This window comes from Anguilla rostrata, chromosome 11 (genome assembly GCF_018555375.3).
Source record: "Anguilla rostrata isolate EN2019 chromosome 11, ASM1855537v3, whole genome shotgun sequence".
NCBI lineage: Eukaryota > Metazoa > Chordata > Actinopteri > Anguilliformes > Anguillidae > Anguilla > Anguilla rostrata.
The window spans coordinates 35,693,648-35,713,274 of NC_057943.1; the positions used below are offsets into that span (position 1 = coordinate 35,693,648).

A 19,627-nucleotide genomic window follows, 5' to 3' on the forward strand; every position below is an offset into this window, starting at 1 on the left:
TCACAGTGTGTGAAATGAGTGTGCTAGTCCCCCTCATGATTCAAATGAAAATGTATTTACTTAATTATATAAATGTCTTCATATTTAAGAATATGTTTGTATGTAATTCAGTTTGACAGTTCCAATTCATAATGAAGGCTGCCAATGAAAGTCAAGATTATGTGAAATAGTTAATTCAACCGCATTTTAACTAACCTGTTAATGTTGCTCTGATACAAACAGGTCCATAACCATTCAACATGTATTAATTATTATATATAAAATTAACATTAATTGTGATTAATCAATAATCATTCAAATTTACTGCCAATTGACAGATCAGACAACTGATCACGAGTTGCTAAGCATAGGTCTATCACATGAACAATATTTGCCAATTGATTGCGCTCCTGAACTGGAAAGTGGACAGCATGACCTGTAGAACAGTGGCGGATGTGTACTTATTTTTAAGTTGTACTTCTGGACAAAACAATCTTGATTTGGAGTGACTAACTGTTTTAAGTTCTTAAATAGTGTACCTAGTCTATTCTTAATAATTTAAGTAAATTCCAACAAAATGCTTGAGAGTATTTAAGCAATGTGATCTGAATTTCTTTTCATGAAAATTACTTCTTGGACTTACAGCCATATGGCCAACTCTGATAATCACTTTGGTGATATGCAGTAATTTTAGTGTAAATTCTTATTATTGGCACATTTACTAGGCCACTGAAGTATTTTTTACAGTCTATCAGGGTGTGATGCCCACCTGATTTGGGCAGGTAAAAAGCTCTAAATGAACAGTGTCTGTAACCACATTTCTCTTTCAGTCCGGGTTTGACGAGATCATGTTTTTATGCTCTAAAATATATGAAACATATGAGCGGGACATCGGGAAAATATGTCTACTTGCTGTTTACAGCAAGCCCAGTTTTCTTTGAAGAGTGAATACCAACAAAATGTATTTTTCTTATTTTTCTCTCATTTCTTTGAGGAGGAATTATTAGACTGTATTTAATTTAATTTGAGAGCTACCACACACACGTGCATGCACGTGCACATGCTCACACACAGATGCACGCGGACGCACGCACACACACACACACACACACACACAATCACCTGTACCCTTCCATTCTTACTCCCATTGCTAATCTCCCCTGTCTTTGTTACATTTTTAAAATTTAAACGATTACACATCCATTAGGCAGACAAATGACTGAAGTATAAGTAGCAGTATTAACGTACAAATTCAGCCTTGTTTGGACAGTCTCCTTCCTGTTGCTATTTCCACCCGAGTCTCCGCTGAGGTTAGGCTCCCTACATTGCCGGTCCGCGGGGAAAAGACCAATTATAAAATAGCGAGGGTGCACAGCACAATGCATGTCAGCACCCCTTCCGGTGTCGCCGCAGGGTTAAAGGTCACGGCTGAAAGGATTAGGCAGAAGATTATTCCAGTAAGGTTACGCAACGCAGATGTCTTGTACCCAACAAAGAGCATTACGGTGCATATAAGTTTTTTTTTGTTGTTTTTTTTTTTTTTTTTTGCTGCATGGTGTGTCCTCTCTTTCTCTGTACTTCCACTCAGGATACATTGTTTCTTCATTTATAATTCAAGGATTGTGTCCTTCCCCCAGCGATGTTCTTTTTTTAGCTTTTGAAATAAACCATCACCCGTCTCGCTGACGGGCCCCCACCATGCTGGCTGTTTTTCTGATCTGATTAGCACGGCACATTCTGTTCTATTTCACTTCCTGATGACTGCGTGGCCTTGTGTGAACCTGCCCTCACACTCTGTCTCTCACATGCAGACGCGCAGGCGCGCTCGCACACTCACACACACACCCGCACACACACACACACACTCACACTCACACTCACACACACACTCACACACACACACACACACACACTCACACACACACACTCACGCTCACACACACACACACACACTCACACGCTCACACACACACACACTCACACGCTCACACACACACTCATACACACACTCACACACACACACACACACACACACACACACACACACACACACACACACACACACACACACACAGACACACTCACACAAATAAATGCTCACGGACACACACACCCACACACACATACATATACACACTCACACTCACACAAATAAATGCTCACGGACTCACACACACACACACACACACACACACAGACACTCACTCACACAAATAAATGCTCACGGACACACACACACACTCACACCAATATAGTAATAATATATATATATATATATAGATGGTGGGTGAGGTGAGTTCCCCTTCATCACTGTGAAGCAGAGCTTTGGAAAAAGTGCTATATAAATGCAAGGATATATACAGTATATATATATATATATATATATATATATTCAAACACATTCCCACATATACACACATATACTGACTTGCACGCACATACACACACAAACATGTACATACATAGACATACACACATAAACATTTACACGCACATACACTTACAAGCACACACACACTTAGGCTACATCTGTGAGGCCGTGGGATAGACAGTGATTAAACCATTACTTGTTAGGAGACAGAGAAAAATAAGCAAGTTATGAGTGCAAATGCACATAGAAAACGCAAGTTGTTATTTAAATTTATGTGGGATGTTTACTCCGTTCAACAGCAATGCTACTCCAGGGCCACAAGAATCTGCAGCTCTGACACTCACACTACTGCAGTCTCAACACCACCCTAATACTGCAGTCTCACCCCCACCACCCTGCTACTGCAGTCTCACACCACCCTGCTACTGCAGTCTCACCACCTTCCCCCTTAACAGCAGTATGTACATAACGCACGACCACCGAGATGCTCTGACAGCTCACACCTGACACTACTGCAGTCTCACCAACACCACCCTAATACTGCAGTCTCACCACCACCACCCTGCTACTGCAGTCTCAACACCACCCTGCTACTGCAGTCTCAACACCACCCTGCTACTGCAGTCTCACCACCACCACCCTGCTACTGCAGTCTCAACACCACCCTGCTACTGCAGTCTCACCAACACCACCCTAATACTGCAGTCTCACCACCACCACCCTGCTACTGCAGTCTCAACACCACCCTGCTACTGCAGTCTCACCACCACCCTGCTACTCCAGTCTCAACACCACCCTAATACTGCAGTCTCACCAACACCACCCTAATACTGCAGTCTCAACACCACCCTGATACTGCAGTCTCACCACCACCCTAATACTGCAGTCTCACCACCACCACCCTGCTGCTGCAGTCTCACCACCACCCTGTACTGCAGTCTCACCACCACCCTAATACTGCAGTCTCAACACCACCCTGATACTGCAGTCTCACCACCACCCTGCTACTGCAGTCTCACCACCACCCTAATACTGCAGTCTCACCACCACCCTGATACTGCAGTCTCAACACCACCCTGCTACTGCAGTCTCAACACCACCCTGCTACTGCAATCTCAACACCACCCTGCTACTGCAGTCTCAACACCACCCTGCTACTGCAGTCTCAACACCACCCTGCTACTGCAGTCTCAACACCACCCTGCTACTGCAGTCTCAACACCACCCTGCTACTGCAGTCTCAACACCACCCTGCTACTGCAGTCTCACAAACCCGCTACTGCATCAACCACCCTGCTGCTGCAGTCTCAACACCACCCTGCTACTGCAGTCTCAACACCACCCTGCTACTGCAATCTCACCACCACCCTGCTACTGCAGTCTCAACACCACCCTGCTACTGCAGTCTCACCACCACCACCCTGCTACTGCAGTCTCACCACCACCCTGCTACTGCAGTCTCACCACCACCCTGCTACTGCAGTCTCAACACCACCCTGCTACTGCAGTCTCACCACCACCCTGCTACTGCAGTCTCACCACCACCCTGATACTGCAGTCTCACCACCACCCTGCGACTGCAGTCTCACCAACACCACCCTGCTACTGCAGTCTCACCACCACCACCCTGCTACTGCAGTCTCACCACCACCCTGCTACTGCAGTCTCACCAACACCCTGCTACTACAGTCTCACCACCACCCTGCTACTGCAGTCTCACACCACACCCTGCTACTGCAGTTCACCACCACCCTGCTACTGCAGTCTCACACACCACCCTGATACTGCAGTCTCACCACCACCACCTGCTACTGCAGTCTCAACACCACCCTGCTACTGCAGTTCCACCACCCACCCTGCAACTGCAGTCTCACCAACACCACCCTGCTACTGCAGTCTCACCAACACCACCCTGCTACTCCAGTCTCAACACCACCCTGCTACTGCAGTCTCACCACCACCCTGATACTGCAGTCTCAACACCACCACTCTGATACTGCAGTCTCAACACCACCACCCTGCTACTGCAGTCTCACCACCACCCTGCTACTGCAGTCTCACCAACACCACCCTGCTACTCCAGTCTCAACACCACCTGCTACTGCAGTCTCACCACCACCTGCTACTGCGTCTCACCACACCTGAACGCAGTCTCACACCACACTGCAGTCACAACACCTGTACTGCAGTCTCAACACCACCACCCTGCTACTGCAGTCTCACCACCACCCTGCTACTGCAGTCTCACCACCACCCTGCGACTGCAGTCTCAGCACCACCCTGCTTAGTGCTCCGTGCCTGAAGTGTGATTCCTCAGCTGTGTACTCTGCCTGGATGAGCCTGCCCCTGCTCCTCTCCTGACGTCAGGGAGGTGTGGTCTCTGACATAATAACTGCAGGCGGAGCAGCTTTACGCTTTACTGCCTCAGATAGACATGGCAAAAGAACACAATGTAACCACGGTGAAATCTCATCTGCCCAAACTAATCTAGGGGGGAATGAAGGCCTGCCCCTCCCACTGGCTAACTGACGTTCAGTCATCAAGCTTAGAGGCCACACTGCGGTGTGCCTTAACCTAGTTCCGTGTGTTCAAGCTTTTTCTCTGCAACGTTACCCACTTCAGTGTGTTAAAGGGGCAGTGCACCCAAAAATGAAACAAGGCTGTGCTTCTACTTATCCAGGGTGTCATCTATCCGTCCAGACATTTCGCTGAGATTCGATGAGTTTTCTAGGTATCAGTTGCAGCTCACCCTGAAAAAACAGACCTCAACAGGACCGAGTTTTTGTGCTGAAAGCACCAAACGTTTCCATTTGAAAAACGCAACAGCTGCGCAAAGTTTTTAACCAAAGCAAGCCAGTATTATGGGGTGCAGTGTCAACACTGTTAAAACAATGTTGAAACAATCTGTATGGATAGATAGTACTCTGGGTAAGTGGAAACATCTCTTTATTTCATTATTGGGTGTACTGCCACTTTAAAGTTCTCTCAGTAATATTACCTAGTTCGGTGTGTAAAAGCTCTGTCAGTAACATTACCCAGTTCAATGTGTAAAAGCTCTGTCAGTAATATTACCCAGTTCAGTGTGTAAAAGCTCTGTCAGTATAATTATAATATAGTACATATCAATTATATAATAATACTATAATTTATAATATATTAAAACAATTATGATTGAGCTAAAGATCATGGGATATCTTGGTGATCCTTGGTAATGAAGACTAAAATTAGGCTGAAAAACCGCATTAGCATTAGCCCAATTGCCGTTCTAATGGTGTTTGCTGTCATATTTGCAGTTCTGCCCGAAGTCGCCTATGATGAACAAATGATGTCCTGCCAGCATCCCTTACAGGATTATAAACCCTATAAAAGCTCCCTTCGTGTTTCCCCATGGCATACTGCAATATTAATGACGCCTTTTAAAACTGAAGAAGAACTTCTGAAGAGTGTCGGAATATTTTGTTCTCTTGATCCCAAATAAAATAACCGCACGTTGAGTGTTTATTGTCCTGTTCTTTTAAAAGCAATATTATTCAATATCCTGATTGGTTAAGAATACTGTGGTATGTCAGCTAACCTTAATCAAGGTTATTCCATTACTATTGTTCAGTGTTGGTACATGTGTGATACGTAACCGTTTTTTAAAATCAAAATGCCAGTTTGTGCTGCTTACAACTGCACCCATTGTTCAGACTCAAACTCCGGGATAGGCGACACCTTTTCAGGTTGCTAAATCTAGGACAGCGTGTGAAACTGGTATTGTTACAAAATTCCCTTAATAGCTGAGCTAAATTGATTCATAAAATGGAAGGCCTATGGCAGGGGTGGGGAACCTTTTCCTGTCTGGAGCCAGATTAATATTTGCATATACGGCAGAGGGCCATAGACTGCTATGAACTCTCATGTTAATTACAGACACATTTTTCCATGTTATGCTGACTGAACGTCCATGTGTAAACTAGATTTGAAACCAAACATACCTTAATTTCATTGTAATGGCTGACTGAACTTTGCCTCAACCGGTTTTGGAATGTCCGGTGGCACTGATGTTGTTGCCACACTGAGCTGGGTCCTCTAGTTGTTGTCTGTGAGTCAGGAACGGGACAAGTCGGTCTGTCCTGCAAGTGAGAGCTTGGAGAAGAACTGTTCAGAGTGGTATGTGCTTCTGAACAGCGATGCCATGTTGAACCTGTGTTTTGTAGTTGTTCCGATGACCGTGATATGCACTTTTTGTACGTCGCTTTGGACAAAAGCGACTGCTAAATAAATGTAATAATCTTAAGTGTGTGTTTTCTCAAACTTGGAAATGCGTCAACACTTATGTTCTGCTTGTAGAAATCTAGCAGATTGCTGTGTCTGGCCTTTAGCTGACAATTGTTCTGCAGTTCAATTAAAGACTTGACAACAAAGGAAAAGAGAGAGAGAACAGGGAAGTGAGAGGGAGAATAAACAAAATAAAGAACAGAGAGTGGCTTACAGGTAGGAAGGGAAGGAGACGGTCTGTTGGAGGGAGGAGAGAATGAAATGAACAATTATATAAAAACACTACATCTCCAAAAGTACGTGGACGCCTGCCATCCAACATCTCATCTAAAATTATGGGTATTAATGCGGAGTCGGTCCACCCTTTGTCGCTATAACAACCTCCACTCTTCTGAGAAGGCTTTATACTAGATATTGGAGCACTGTTGCAGGGATTTGCTTCCATTCAGCCAGAAGAGCATTCATGAGGTAGGGCACTGATTGGACAATTAGGCCTGGCTTTACAATATATTCCAAAGGTGTTGGATGGGGTTGAGGTAAGGGCTCTGTGCAGGCCAGTCAAGTGTTTCCCCCAGTGTTTTTGACAAAACCATTTCTGAATGGACCTCGCTGTGTGCCTGGGGGCATTGTCATGCTGAAACAGGAAAGGGCCTTCCCCAAACTGTTGTCACAGAATTGTATAGTTTATGTGTGTGTGTGTGTGTGTGCATATATATATATATATATATATATATATATATTATATATAGTGATTTGATGCAATTTGAATGTATTGTTTTTGATATATCATATAAATATATAAATATTAGTTTTTAATGATAAAATAGTGTCCCACTTTGTCTATAAACGTGTCCCATTCAAACTGAAAGTTACACTTCAGTAAGGAAGGGTGTCAGATGGTGTTTAAAGAGATATCATTCAGTTCAATTCAATGTTATTTGTATTGCACTTTTTACAGAGAAATGTCACAAAGAAACTTTACAGAGTAGCAAGGCCAAAAGAGCAAACAGGGCACCTGACCTGAACCCCCAAATACCATAAGTACATAAGGTAAAAACTCCCAGTGGGAAAAAAAACCCTCAAACGGCAGCTAGAAAAAACTGCCTAATGGAAAGAAATCTCGAGAGGAACCCGGCTATAGAGGGGGAGCCCATCCTCCACTGGCCCGCCTGGTGTAACGTAGCAGACAGCAAATAAAACTTGTTAAGCAGGTTACAGATGTGGTAACATTTATTTAGAAACAAACAATGATTTATTTCACCATAAGTATGTGGATAAGAACTTGTTTAAATAAAAAAAATGAATCATTTGAATAGGTCTTGACTCAATTTGATGGTCTACAGAACGATTTGCCAAAAAAGTGTCCCACTTGACCACAAACCACCATAATTAAGTCAATTTGAGGTTATGCATAATACTACAACTCCCATCAGCACTGGGTGCACACTGTGTGCTTATCCCACTGGCCCATCCAGTTTGCTCTCTCGTGGCTTGCCTCCATTATCAGCTGGGGGTGTAATTGATAAGGAGAGCCAACTCACCCAACCCAAAATCGAACCACTGCCGAACATGGTGCCGTGTACCCATTGCGGCTTTAGACTCTCAGTTTAGTGACACTCCACGCTGGTGGAGACCGCAGATTGTGATCTGAAGGCACAGGATTGACGACGATTGCCGCACCAAACACAGGGAACAACAATAGCTCGGTAAAGGAGCGCAAACTTTCACAGATGGAAGTCAGAGTTCACAGTCGCTTTAGTTTATTTAGCGCTGCAATAAATAAATAAAAGAAGAAAGTGGGCTTCGGGCAGTGTTCAGTTTAACCCTGTGGCAGACGATGCATGAGCCTACACCGGACATTCCAAATGCTGAAATTGTAATTGCAATTTAAAACTAAAGTAAAAGTGAAAAATGTAAAGTGCATTTGCAGAGTTTCAATACTACTAAATTAATATAAGCACATTATATTCACACAATGCTTCATACCATCCAATATAGTCAGTTCTCCTCAATTAGGCAAGTAGTAAAATCATTTTGTATCGCAAAATTGCACACATCTCATCACCTTTAGACTATTTAAAATTGTGAATACATGTAATTTTCATTCGCCACACGTGGAAAAGATGTTTTGTAAGTCAAACGATCCTGAGGTGCATGTTTTGTTAAAGGTAACCAGAATTGTAGGTTGTGTTTTCATTAAGTGTAGGCAAGTGATTAAAACTGATCTCTCTCTCTCTCTCTCTCTCAAATTCAAAGTGCTTTATTGGCATGGCAAAATTTTGCCAAAGCATGGCAAGGAACATCAGATAACAAACAGTAATAACAGAATAATGTTATTGGGGGGATTTGCATACACTGACCCGGCCCTCTCCCAGTGGGGGGAGGGGGGGGGCAGTGCAGTCGCTTCAGAACAATTTCAGCCCCATTATTTCTCCTTTTGCTGTGTTGTAAAATCAAATCAAAATATGTTTCAATGGGATTTTTTCCTATACCTATACAAGTTCACTCACAAAATCGATGTGTTAAAAACTACATATAACACAATTTTTAACACACCTCCATGTCTAGTTACACAATTGGGTTACTACTTGGGTTAACACAATTTGGGTTACTTTTGATTAATTCTTCACGTTTTCTAAATTTTGATACATAATCTGGATGGCACACGTCATAACGCCTTAAGCTCTCTGCTGCCACAAAGCTGTATGGCTTCATGTAAGAGTAGCACACCCAGGTGAGAATCTTCTGCCTAAATGCTTCAGGAGAAGGGGTTAAGCAACTGTACTTTTTATTCAAGTACACACGTTCAGTACTCTGCCCACCTAGTACACTAGGTGAGAATCTTCTGCCTAAATGCTTCAGGAGAAGGGGTTAAGCAACTGTACTTTTTATTCTAGTACACACGTTCTTTACGTCTCTGCCCACCTCTGGCCCTGGACTGAGAGAGCTGGGCTGTGTAGGAGGAGGAGGAGGAGGGATGGGAGGCACGTTCTCCGGATGTAGTACAGGAAGAATCTGTACGCCCCAGCACACCGCCGCGTGCTGTTCTCAGAGAGGGACACCGTGTTCTCCAGAACCGCTCGGGGACTCCCGGCAGATGAAGAGGGTGACACCGCGCTGTCAATCACCCTGGCGGAGAGGACTTCCTTTTCATTTTCTTCTAATTGCAGCCCCTGTCAAGCTTCAGGTGAGGTTTTTGACACCCAGCTCAAGATGCCTTGTAAGGCGAGCTGAGGTGCAAGGCTGAGACCGGTGTATCAGGAGGGAAGGAGGGAGAGACAGAGCTGTGTGTCATCTGTGTGGAGAGGCCATGGAAGGAGATGAGCCAAAAGAGTTGGTATAGAGGGCAAAAAGCGGAGGACCAATGGTCAAACTCTGGGAAACACTGGCTTGGAGGTACGAGGTCTTCAAATTTGAGTTGCTGCTAAGATTAAATCTCACTAAAGTGGTTTGTGAAAGATGTTAGTTCATATGCAGATATTGATCTTGTGAAACATATTTGCAAAGCAGATGCAGTAAATGATTCAATGAATGCGAGTATAAGAAAATAATGTATTTGTGCAATGTTTTTATGAATAAGTGTAGATGGCCAGTTACATAGACAAAACAGGAAACCAATGGTTGGTTTTTGAAATTGCTTCAAAAAGGAATCCATTTTTCCTTGTCTGCATCTTGATTCACTGCAGCAGTAATTGTGATGTCAGAACACAACAAAATGTTCAGTGTGAAATCAGCTCTGACAGTGTTCATACCTTATGTTCTGTAATGGAGTTATATGTACTCTATCTGCGTATTCACTGAAGCCTGCATTGTCTTAGGCCTGGCTAACCACAACTTTGCCCCTCAAAGCCTCCTGTAGGTGTGTGTGTGTGTGTGTGTGTGTGTGTGTGTGTGCCGTAGTGTGTGTGTTTGTGTTTGTGTGTGTTCATGTGAGTGTGTGTACGTGTTCGTGTGTGTGTGTGCTATAATGTGTCTGTCTGTGTGTCCTGTAATGTGTGTGTGCTATAGTGTGTGTGTGTGCTGTAGTGTGTGTGTGTATAATGTGTGTGTGTGTCTGTGTGTATTATGTGTGTGTGTGTGTGTGCAGTAGTCTGTGTGCGTGTGTACAATGTGTGTGTGTGCGGTAGTGTGTGTGTGTGTGTGTATAATGTGTGTGTCTGTGTGTATATGTGTGTGTGTGTCTGTGTGTGCTGTTGTGTGTGTGTGTGTGTGTATGTGTGTGTGTGTATAATGTGTCTTTCTGTGTGTATATGTGTGTGTGTGTCTGTGTGTGCTGTTGTGTGTGTGTGTGTGTGTGTGTATATAATGTGTGTGTGTGTGTATGTCTGTGTGTATAATGTGTGTGTTCTGTGTCACTGTTGTATTTCACCAGTACATTTTGTTCCAGCCTGTCTTGGCCTCCTGCCAGCTGCATGGCTGCTTCGTCACCAGCAGCTTCTCTCAGTCGGAGGCAAAACTGTTACAGTGCGAGAGGGAGGGAGGCTCTTTCTCCCCCCACCAGGGCTCCTGTTCCCCCTCCCCACTGGGACTCCTGTCCCCCCACCCCACTGGGGCCCCTGTCCCCCCACCACACTGTGGCTCCTGTTCCCCCTACCCACTGGGGTTCCTGTTCCCCCACCCCACTGGGGCCCCTGTCCCCCCACCCCACTGTGGCTCCTGTTCCCCCTACCCACTGGGGTTCCTGTTCCCCTACCCCACTGGGGCCCCTGTCCCCCCACCCCACTGGGGCTCCTGTTCCCCCTACCCATTGGGGTTCCTGTTCCCCCACCCCACTGGGGCTCCTGTTCCCCCCACCCCACTGGTGTTCCTGCTCCCCCAACCCACTGGGGCTCCTGTTCCCCCCACCCCACTGGGGCTCATGCTTACGCTAATGACATGCAGAAGGTATTCAGGGCAACACAACAAAATGACCGGCTTACATGATTATCTGTGTTGACAATAATTTATTTGGTTGTTCTTCATTAAAAGAGATGCCCTTTCTCTTTAAATTATTTTCAGGGCATGTACATAAAACCTCATGTGTCAGAGAAATGTATTCACTGCATATTTTTACTAATTCTGATCAAATAAAAATATTATGCCAGTGTCTCCTGTAAATGCTGTTGAATTATTTTCATGGTTATTTTACACACACACACACACACACACTGCTTTCTTCTGAGTTGAATCCTCATTGGTGTAGCTGCCTTACAACAAAATCAGCATCATGAAAAATATGAAACATGACATCTGTTTTAGTAATATTCATTCATATTTACATTTAGCTACATTAGAAGCATAATGTCTGTACTAGTACCATTCATATGATAGTTTACTAGCAATACCCATCCAAGATATTTGTTGTTTTCTAGGCTATTTGTCATTCTTTATTTAATTTACCCTGTGTTTATGCATGTTGGCTGAAATTAAAATCTCTTTAACAGAGGGAAATCTCTTTAAGTGAGGGAAATCTCTTTAACAAAGGGAAATCTATTTAACAGAGGGAAATCTCTTTTACTGTTAAAATGATGATAGTCACATGCTCATTTCCATTACAAGTGTAAATCATATTGTCACATGCTACATTATAGAAGCAATTTGTGTGTGAACAGAAAAATAATAGTTGTTCTTTGAAACAAAATAATGAACTTTTAACAGATGTTTTTAGTTAAACAGGGAAAGATTAAACATAACAAGCTTGTAACTTTGATCTTCTGGGTGATGTCACCCTGCTTGACAACCACAGTATTATTTAACCTGTTTTTACTGTTTCATCCTTATGGCTACTTCTGAGTTGTAAATGTAAATTCTTTGAGCAATATAAACATAATCTACAATTAGTTTATTACACACTCTTAACTACCTGCAGATACATACATGCTTTTTTATTTTATTTATTTAAACTAATTATATAATATTTATTTTATATAAATTAATTTATGATTTTATTTACTTGTGTTCTTGTGTTTTCCAATCTATATATCTTTTAGCAGCCTGAATAGATATTTAAATATTCAATTTTAGCATGTATAAAGACTTTGGGATCTCTTCAGCAAATGTAAAATTTAAAAGCATCTGTTTTGCTGCTTTCACAGCACTGGTTTCCACACACAAACTCTATGTATATAGTCCCACCCTCAAACACTAATGATATGGATCCACCAGACCTGGGTCAAATACGTATTTGTTTTGGATTCAAATAATTTTCTAAGCATTACTGATCTTGTCTGGTGTATTGGAACCAATGAAATACTCTCAAAAGTGCAAACCCCGCCTTCTGGTCATATTGGCAAGCTCAGTTGCACCGGGCAAGATCAATAGATAAATAAAGCAAGTATTTGAATCCAAAACAAATATGAATTTGACCCATGTCGGGGGTCCACACACAAACACCATGAATAAGTTTCCATACACAAACACCATGTAAAAGTTTCCATTAACAAACACCATGTATAAGTTTCCACACTCAAACACCATGTATAAGTTTCCATACACAAACACGATGTATACGTTTCCACACTCAAACACCATGTATAAGTTTCCACACACAAACACCATGTATAAGTTTCCACACTCAAACACCATGTATAAGTTCCACACTCACACACCATGTATAAGTTCCACACACAAACACCATGTATAAGTTTCCACACTCAAACACCATGTATAAGTTTCCATACTCAAACACCATGTATAAGTTTCCACACTCAAACACCATGTATAAGTTTCTATACAAAAGCACCATGTATAAGTTTCCACACTCAAACACCATGTATAAGTTTCCATACACAAACACCATGTATAAGTTTCCACACACAAACACCATGTATAAGTTTCCACACTCAAAAACCATGTTCTATACACAAACACCATGTATAAGTTTCCACACTCAAACACCATGTATAAGTTTCCACACTCACACACCATGTATAAGTTTCCACACACAAACACCATGTATAAGTTTCCACACTCAAACACCATGTATAAGTTTCCATACTCAAACACCATGTATAAGTTTCCACACTCAAACACCATGTATAAGTTTCTATACAAAAGCACCATGTATAAGTTTCCACACTCAAACACCATGTATAAGTTTCCATACACAAACACGATGTATAAGTTTCCACACTCAAACACCATGTATAAGTTTCCACACACAAACACCATGTATAAGTTTCCACACTCAAAAACCATGTTCTATACACAAACACCATGTATAAGTTTCCACACTCAAACACCATGTATAAGTTTCCACACTCAAACACCATGTATAAGTTTCCACACACAAACACCATGTATAAGTTTCCACACTCAAACACCATGTATACGTTTCCACACTCAAACATCATGTATAAGTTTCCACACACAAACACCATGTATAAGTTTCCACACTCAAACACCATGTATAAGTTTCCACACTCAAACACCATGTATAAGTTTCCACACTCAAACATCATGTATAAGTTTCCATACACAAACACCATGTTTAAGTTTCTATACATTAACACCATGTATACGTTTCCACACTCAAACACCATGTATACGTTTCCACACACAAACACCATGTATAAGTTTCCACACTCAAACACCATGTATACGTTTCCACACTCAAACACCATGTATAAGTTTCCACACACAAACACCATGTATATGTTTCCACACTCAAACACCATGTATAAGTTTCCACACACAAACACCATGTATAAGTTTCCACACTCAAACACCATGTATAAGTTTCCACACTCAAACACCATGTATAAGTTTCCACACACAAACACCATGTATAAGTTTCCATACACAAACACCATGTATAAGTTTCCACACTTAAACACCATGTATAAGTTTCCACACTCAAACACCATGTTGGAAAATGAACCCCCCACCCAGCTGACAATTCTATCTGCTCCAAATTTTGTCAGTTTGGGGGAATAGGGATTAAAACAATACCCATTACTCAAATTAAAATCATGCAGACAAGCATTCCGTTTAGACGCTATGTATAATGTTAATGTTATTTACATAATAACACTATATTCATGGATTTCATAAGAGATGCTATTTTGGGCAATTCACAAGCAAAGTTAATGACAGTAAAGATCCTCATTTCACCGTTCAAATGCAACTAAGATTTTACAATAATATTGAGGAAACTAATAACATTAATAACGTAAGAACGTTGTCATGGCGATGGTTCTGCTGGTTTCTGGGCATTTACAGGAGAGTTTCTTGGATCCAAGGAACGAGGGCCTAGCTTAGGACAATAATGGAAAAGTGCACTTTCATGGAAACTTCCAAAGCTTCACAAATTAGAAATAAAATCTACATTCTTTGCGCATTTTGAATTTCGATTGTGTAACACTTCTAATACCTATAAGACAGTGTGGTTTATGTCTGTCACTTGTGGAAACTTTTTAATGATTATTTTTGTTAATATTATTAATATTATTTTTGTTAATATTTTGACACTGAAAAAGTTTTTTCTCCGGCATGGTAATTTGGCAAAACGCTATGTTCCATATTGCGCAGAATGGAAAGCTGTTCTGGCTCGTATACAATAGAAGAACATCAAGTTTATTAGCTCTTTAAAAGATGCAGCTGCAGTGAAGGGGAGGTTTGAGAAAACAAAGTCCTCAAACTGCACAGGGCTGATTTACAGCCGGCAAAAGCGGGGCCTTCAGTACTCTGTTACAGTTGAATTAACACTAGACATTTTGCTACGTAATAAATATAATTAACCTTACCTTATAATTACATTTTACAGCCGAATATTCTGCAAGTATTGAGTATAAAGACTGTCAGTCCTGTTAAGTTTTCAGGCTTGTCAATTTTTATTAGCGGTATGACATACTGTTGATTTCTTGCAGGCAGGGGAATGTAGCTGATGGTTTTTAAGAACAGTCGAATGTGTTGGAATACTGTTATTACCTGTGTTACCCAAGTCAGGGGATGCACTGTTACCTGTGTCACCCAAGTCAGGGGATGCACTATTACCTGTGTTACCCAAGTCAGTGGATGTACTGTTACCTGTGTTACCCAAGTCAGTAGATGCACTGTTACCTGTGTTACCCAAGTCAGTGGATGCACTGTTACCTGCGTTACCCAAGTCAGTGGATGTACTGTTACCCGAGTTCATTTTGAGGATTTCGCTGGCCTTGTCATGTGTAATTAATGAATGTGTAAGTATTTCATTCATCATGTCATTAGCTGTTGTCTTACAAGTATTCCATAAGAGCAAATATGCTCGTGATATTTTGTTTTGTCAATAGGAACCTCTGACACCTAGCATTTATTTTTCATTAAGTAAACTTACAAAGATGAACCTCGCTGCCATTCGCACAGCTTAGTCAGTGGCTGGAAGTACAGCCGCCCATGATGAGTCATCACTGCGTTTCAGACTGGGAGAGGACTCAGGTGCCGCGCTGGAAGGCTTGCTGCTGGTCGCCCAACAGGTGGTGCGGTCCAGAGGCCGTGTCAGCGTCCTCCCACCGCAGGGCTGATTTACAGCCGGCGAACGCGGGGCCTTCATTACGCTACGCCGCTCCGTGGCGATCCTGGGGCTGTCGGGGTGGCTTCACGACCCGCCTGTTGCACGTGTTGTCAAACCCAGCGCCGGTGCCGAGAGCTCGGTGCGCCGTGCAGGTCTGCCAGCTTGGCAGCGTCGCGCTGCCCGTGCCAGAAAGGCCTGGACACCTCCCCGTGTGCTTTGAGGAATGACGGCGTGCAGCGCCGCACGTTAACCCGTCGCTTTGGTGTTTTTTTTTACATACTCATGTAGCTGTATGTGGGAACTTGGCGCCCGGCCTTCTGTAGTTTAAATGGAGGGCAGGGCCGAGCCCTGAGGGGACAGCTCTGGGTACAGGATGTGATGGTGCTCGGTTTTGCGATCAGCACAGAGCACAGTCAAAGGCACTGACACTGCGAGGAGGGAAACAATCTCAGCTGTTTGCTTTGGCACACTCTCAAGCCGCTTTTAAAGAAAGGCACCTGATCTGTTGCGAGCCACCAGCAGATCGTCGACTAATTACAAGGCACATAAGCATTTTCACAATGGTGATTGAATTAAAGAAAAATCTTTTTCTTTAATTATTGAACGTGATGTATTTATATTGCTAATGAATTCTGAAAAACTTGAAGCCTGGGGTGGAATGTTTCCAATGCAGTGGACACACTTTTTTGTTGATTTTCATTTGAGATTTAATTTTACTGTCGCTATTATTTGCATTATTTGCTAAATGAAAAATGAATGAGGGATTCATTGTAATCAAGGTGGTTTTGCATGTTTCTGGTACAGGGTGTGCTGATCAGTGGAATGGCAATACAGCAAGCCCACAGTGGACGTTGGCTGTACGGTGGATGTTGGCTGTACGGTGGATGTTGGCTGTGTGGTGGATGTTGGCTGTATGGTGGATGTTGGCTGTAGGTGGGTAATGTTGGCGTATGTGATTGGCTGTGTGGTGATGTTGGCTGTACGGTGGATGTGGTGACGATATTGGCTGTAGTGGAGTTGGGCTACGGGATGTTGGCTGTACGGTGGACGTTGTTACGGGATGTTGGCTGGTGGACTTGGCTGTACGGGGATGTTGGTGACGGTGGATGTTGGCTGTACGGTAGGGTAGATGTTGGCTGTATGGTGGATGTTGGCTGTGTGGTGGATGTTGGCTGTACGGTGGATGTTGGCTGTACGGTGGATATTGGCTGTACGGTGGACGTTGGCTGTACGGTGGATGTTGGCTGTATGGTGGATGTTGGCTGTGTGGTGGACGTTGGCTGTATGGTGGATGTTGACTGTACGGTGGATATTGGCTGTATGGTGGATGTTCACTGCGGAATAATGTGCCCCTCCTCATTAGGCCTGCGCATTTAAATCTTGGTTGAATGCCCATCTTTTCTGCCAGGCCTTTGAATCCGATTGAGATCCTTTGCATCATGGTACATTGTCTTTGTGTAATTGTTCTGCATGTTATCCGTATGTCTGTTTTTATTTATTAAAGCTGTACAGCATTTTGATCTGTGCCAGTTGGTTTTAAATGTGCTTTATAAATAAAGCTGACTTGATGTGACTTGCACAGCTCAGAACAGCCACACCACAACCCTGCTGTCAAACACGGAAAAAGGCCTTGAACAACAACAACAATAAATCTGTAAATGGTTATTTTCCACACAACATTATTTGGGCCACATCCGCACTGGAGGATAAGGAACACAGGGTAAAAACTGAAGGTAAAAAAATGTCATAAAAAGATGACCATGGCCATTGTTTGGCTCACTTTCAGTGTGGTTTTCTCAGTGATAAATGACTGCTGTAGTATAAAGTTGTAAAGATATGGAACCCCTGTTTTCTCATTGAAGGAGGCAGAAGACACACATCTTACAGACCGGGGGAATGTCCTCAAACTCCGTCAAGTGTGGGTGCAGGGACATACTCTGTTTCACTCTCTCCGTTCTCTCACTCCTCTGTGACTCTGTTTCATTCTCTCATTTCTCTCAGTCCTCTGTTACTCTGTTTCACTCTCTCCTTTCTCTCATTCCTCTTCTCTGAGCCACAACCAGAGCCAAAGTAGAAGGGCATTGGAGGACAGGTGGGTTGGACAGTAAAACGTTCTCCTGGTGACATCATCAAAGATATTATACTTTTGTAATTTATAATTTAGAACTTTGTCTTTAACTGTCAGGGCTGAGTGTTGCATATCTACATTCCTTCCACCAAAAACGATTCACATTCTAGTCAATAAATAAAATAGTAAAACGGGGCATTTCACTTTCTTTTTCCAGTTTACATTTTTCTTCTGAGATTTGGCAGAAATATGATTCCATATACGAGTACCCAGAAATACATTTTTGCTGTTCAACCCACAGCGAGCTTTGTTTGAAAGAAGAAAAAATGCAACTGCTTGAAGGGATTGCAACTTTTAGTGTTATGTTTGTTCATAGCAGCTTAATGATTATTTATACTCTCCCTCAAATTATCACATAAGTATTGTATTCAAGTAACTCTTAAATTGTGGTTTAACATAGCTTCTGTCATATTTGATTTGCTGCACAACTTTTATAACTAGTTGGCTTGTTAATTGTTGCTACTGAAAGTATTTTTTAACTGAGGTTGTGACAGAGCAGCAAAGTGCTATGTCTTTATTTACACAAGCAAAGAATGGAACCTATTTGTCTTAAACCTCCTGTAGGCAGGCTATTGCTCTGTCATAGTTCTCTTGAAGAGTGACTTTGTTTTGTGGTACACATGCATCCCACCTGCAATCTGTCATATTTTCATTGCCATATTTCTTTATGTTGATCCTTACTAAGGAGGCCCACCATATTGAATTTTCTTATACTTTTCTAATGCAAGTCTCCAGCTCTCATGAACAAATATTCATCTTACTTCACCGAAGAACATTTGTGCAAGACTCCAAATCCCATGAACCAATATTCCTCTGACTGCATTTGCAGTTTGTGTTCGAACTATACTGTGTGGTCATATATCAATGCTGCAGCAGTTGAAAGCAATGATGTTTGAATAAGCATGGAGCTTCACCCAGCCTTAGGCTGAGCTGTGTTCAAAAAGTGGGGGGAAATGTCCTAAACATGCATTAATATAAAAGTCTGGGCATGGAAAGTGTCTTTGTTTTTATAGTGGGTTTTATAGCTGCACTCGAGTGTAATAACACTGTTCTCCCTCCTGTTTTTCCACTTTTTTCAGATGGGTGGAGCGGAACACAGGGGGTTACAGACAGAGATGGGATCACAGTACAGAAAAATATGGGATAAAACCCCAACCATACGAGGAGATTCATACAGGTGTGAGATTTAGCCACCAAAAGAACTGCACCTCCAAGCTCTCCTCTGTTCTCCCAGTCTTTCTGGGGGGCTTCTTTCTGTCATGCTGTGCACTGTCCCTGTGAATATACCAGCCTCAGCTGTGCACTGTCCCTGTGAATATACCAGCCTCAGCTGTGCACTGTCCCTGTGAATATATCAGCCTCAGCTGTGCACTGTCCCTGTGAATATACCAGCCTCAGCTGTGCACTGTCCCTGTGAATA

General features: G+C 42.7%; 1 long non-coding RNA gene across 1 annotated transcript; it reads left to right on the plus strand.

Annotated features, from left to right (window-relative positions):
* Nucleotides 1-9,231: 9,231 nt before the first annotated feature.
* On the plus strand, nt 9,232-11,695 carry LOC135234747 (uncharacterized). The gene is made up of 2 exons (XR_010324191.1): nt 9,232-10,506; nt 10,619-11,695. It is a non-coding gene; the product is annotated as an uncharacterized LOC135234747 (long non-coding RNA).
* The last annotated feature ends 7,932 nt before the right edge of the window (nt 11,696-19,627 follow it).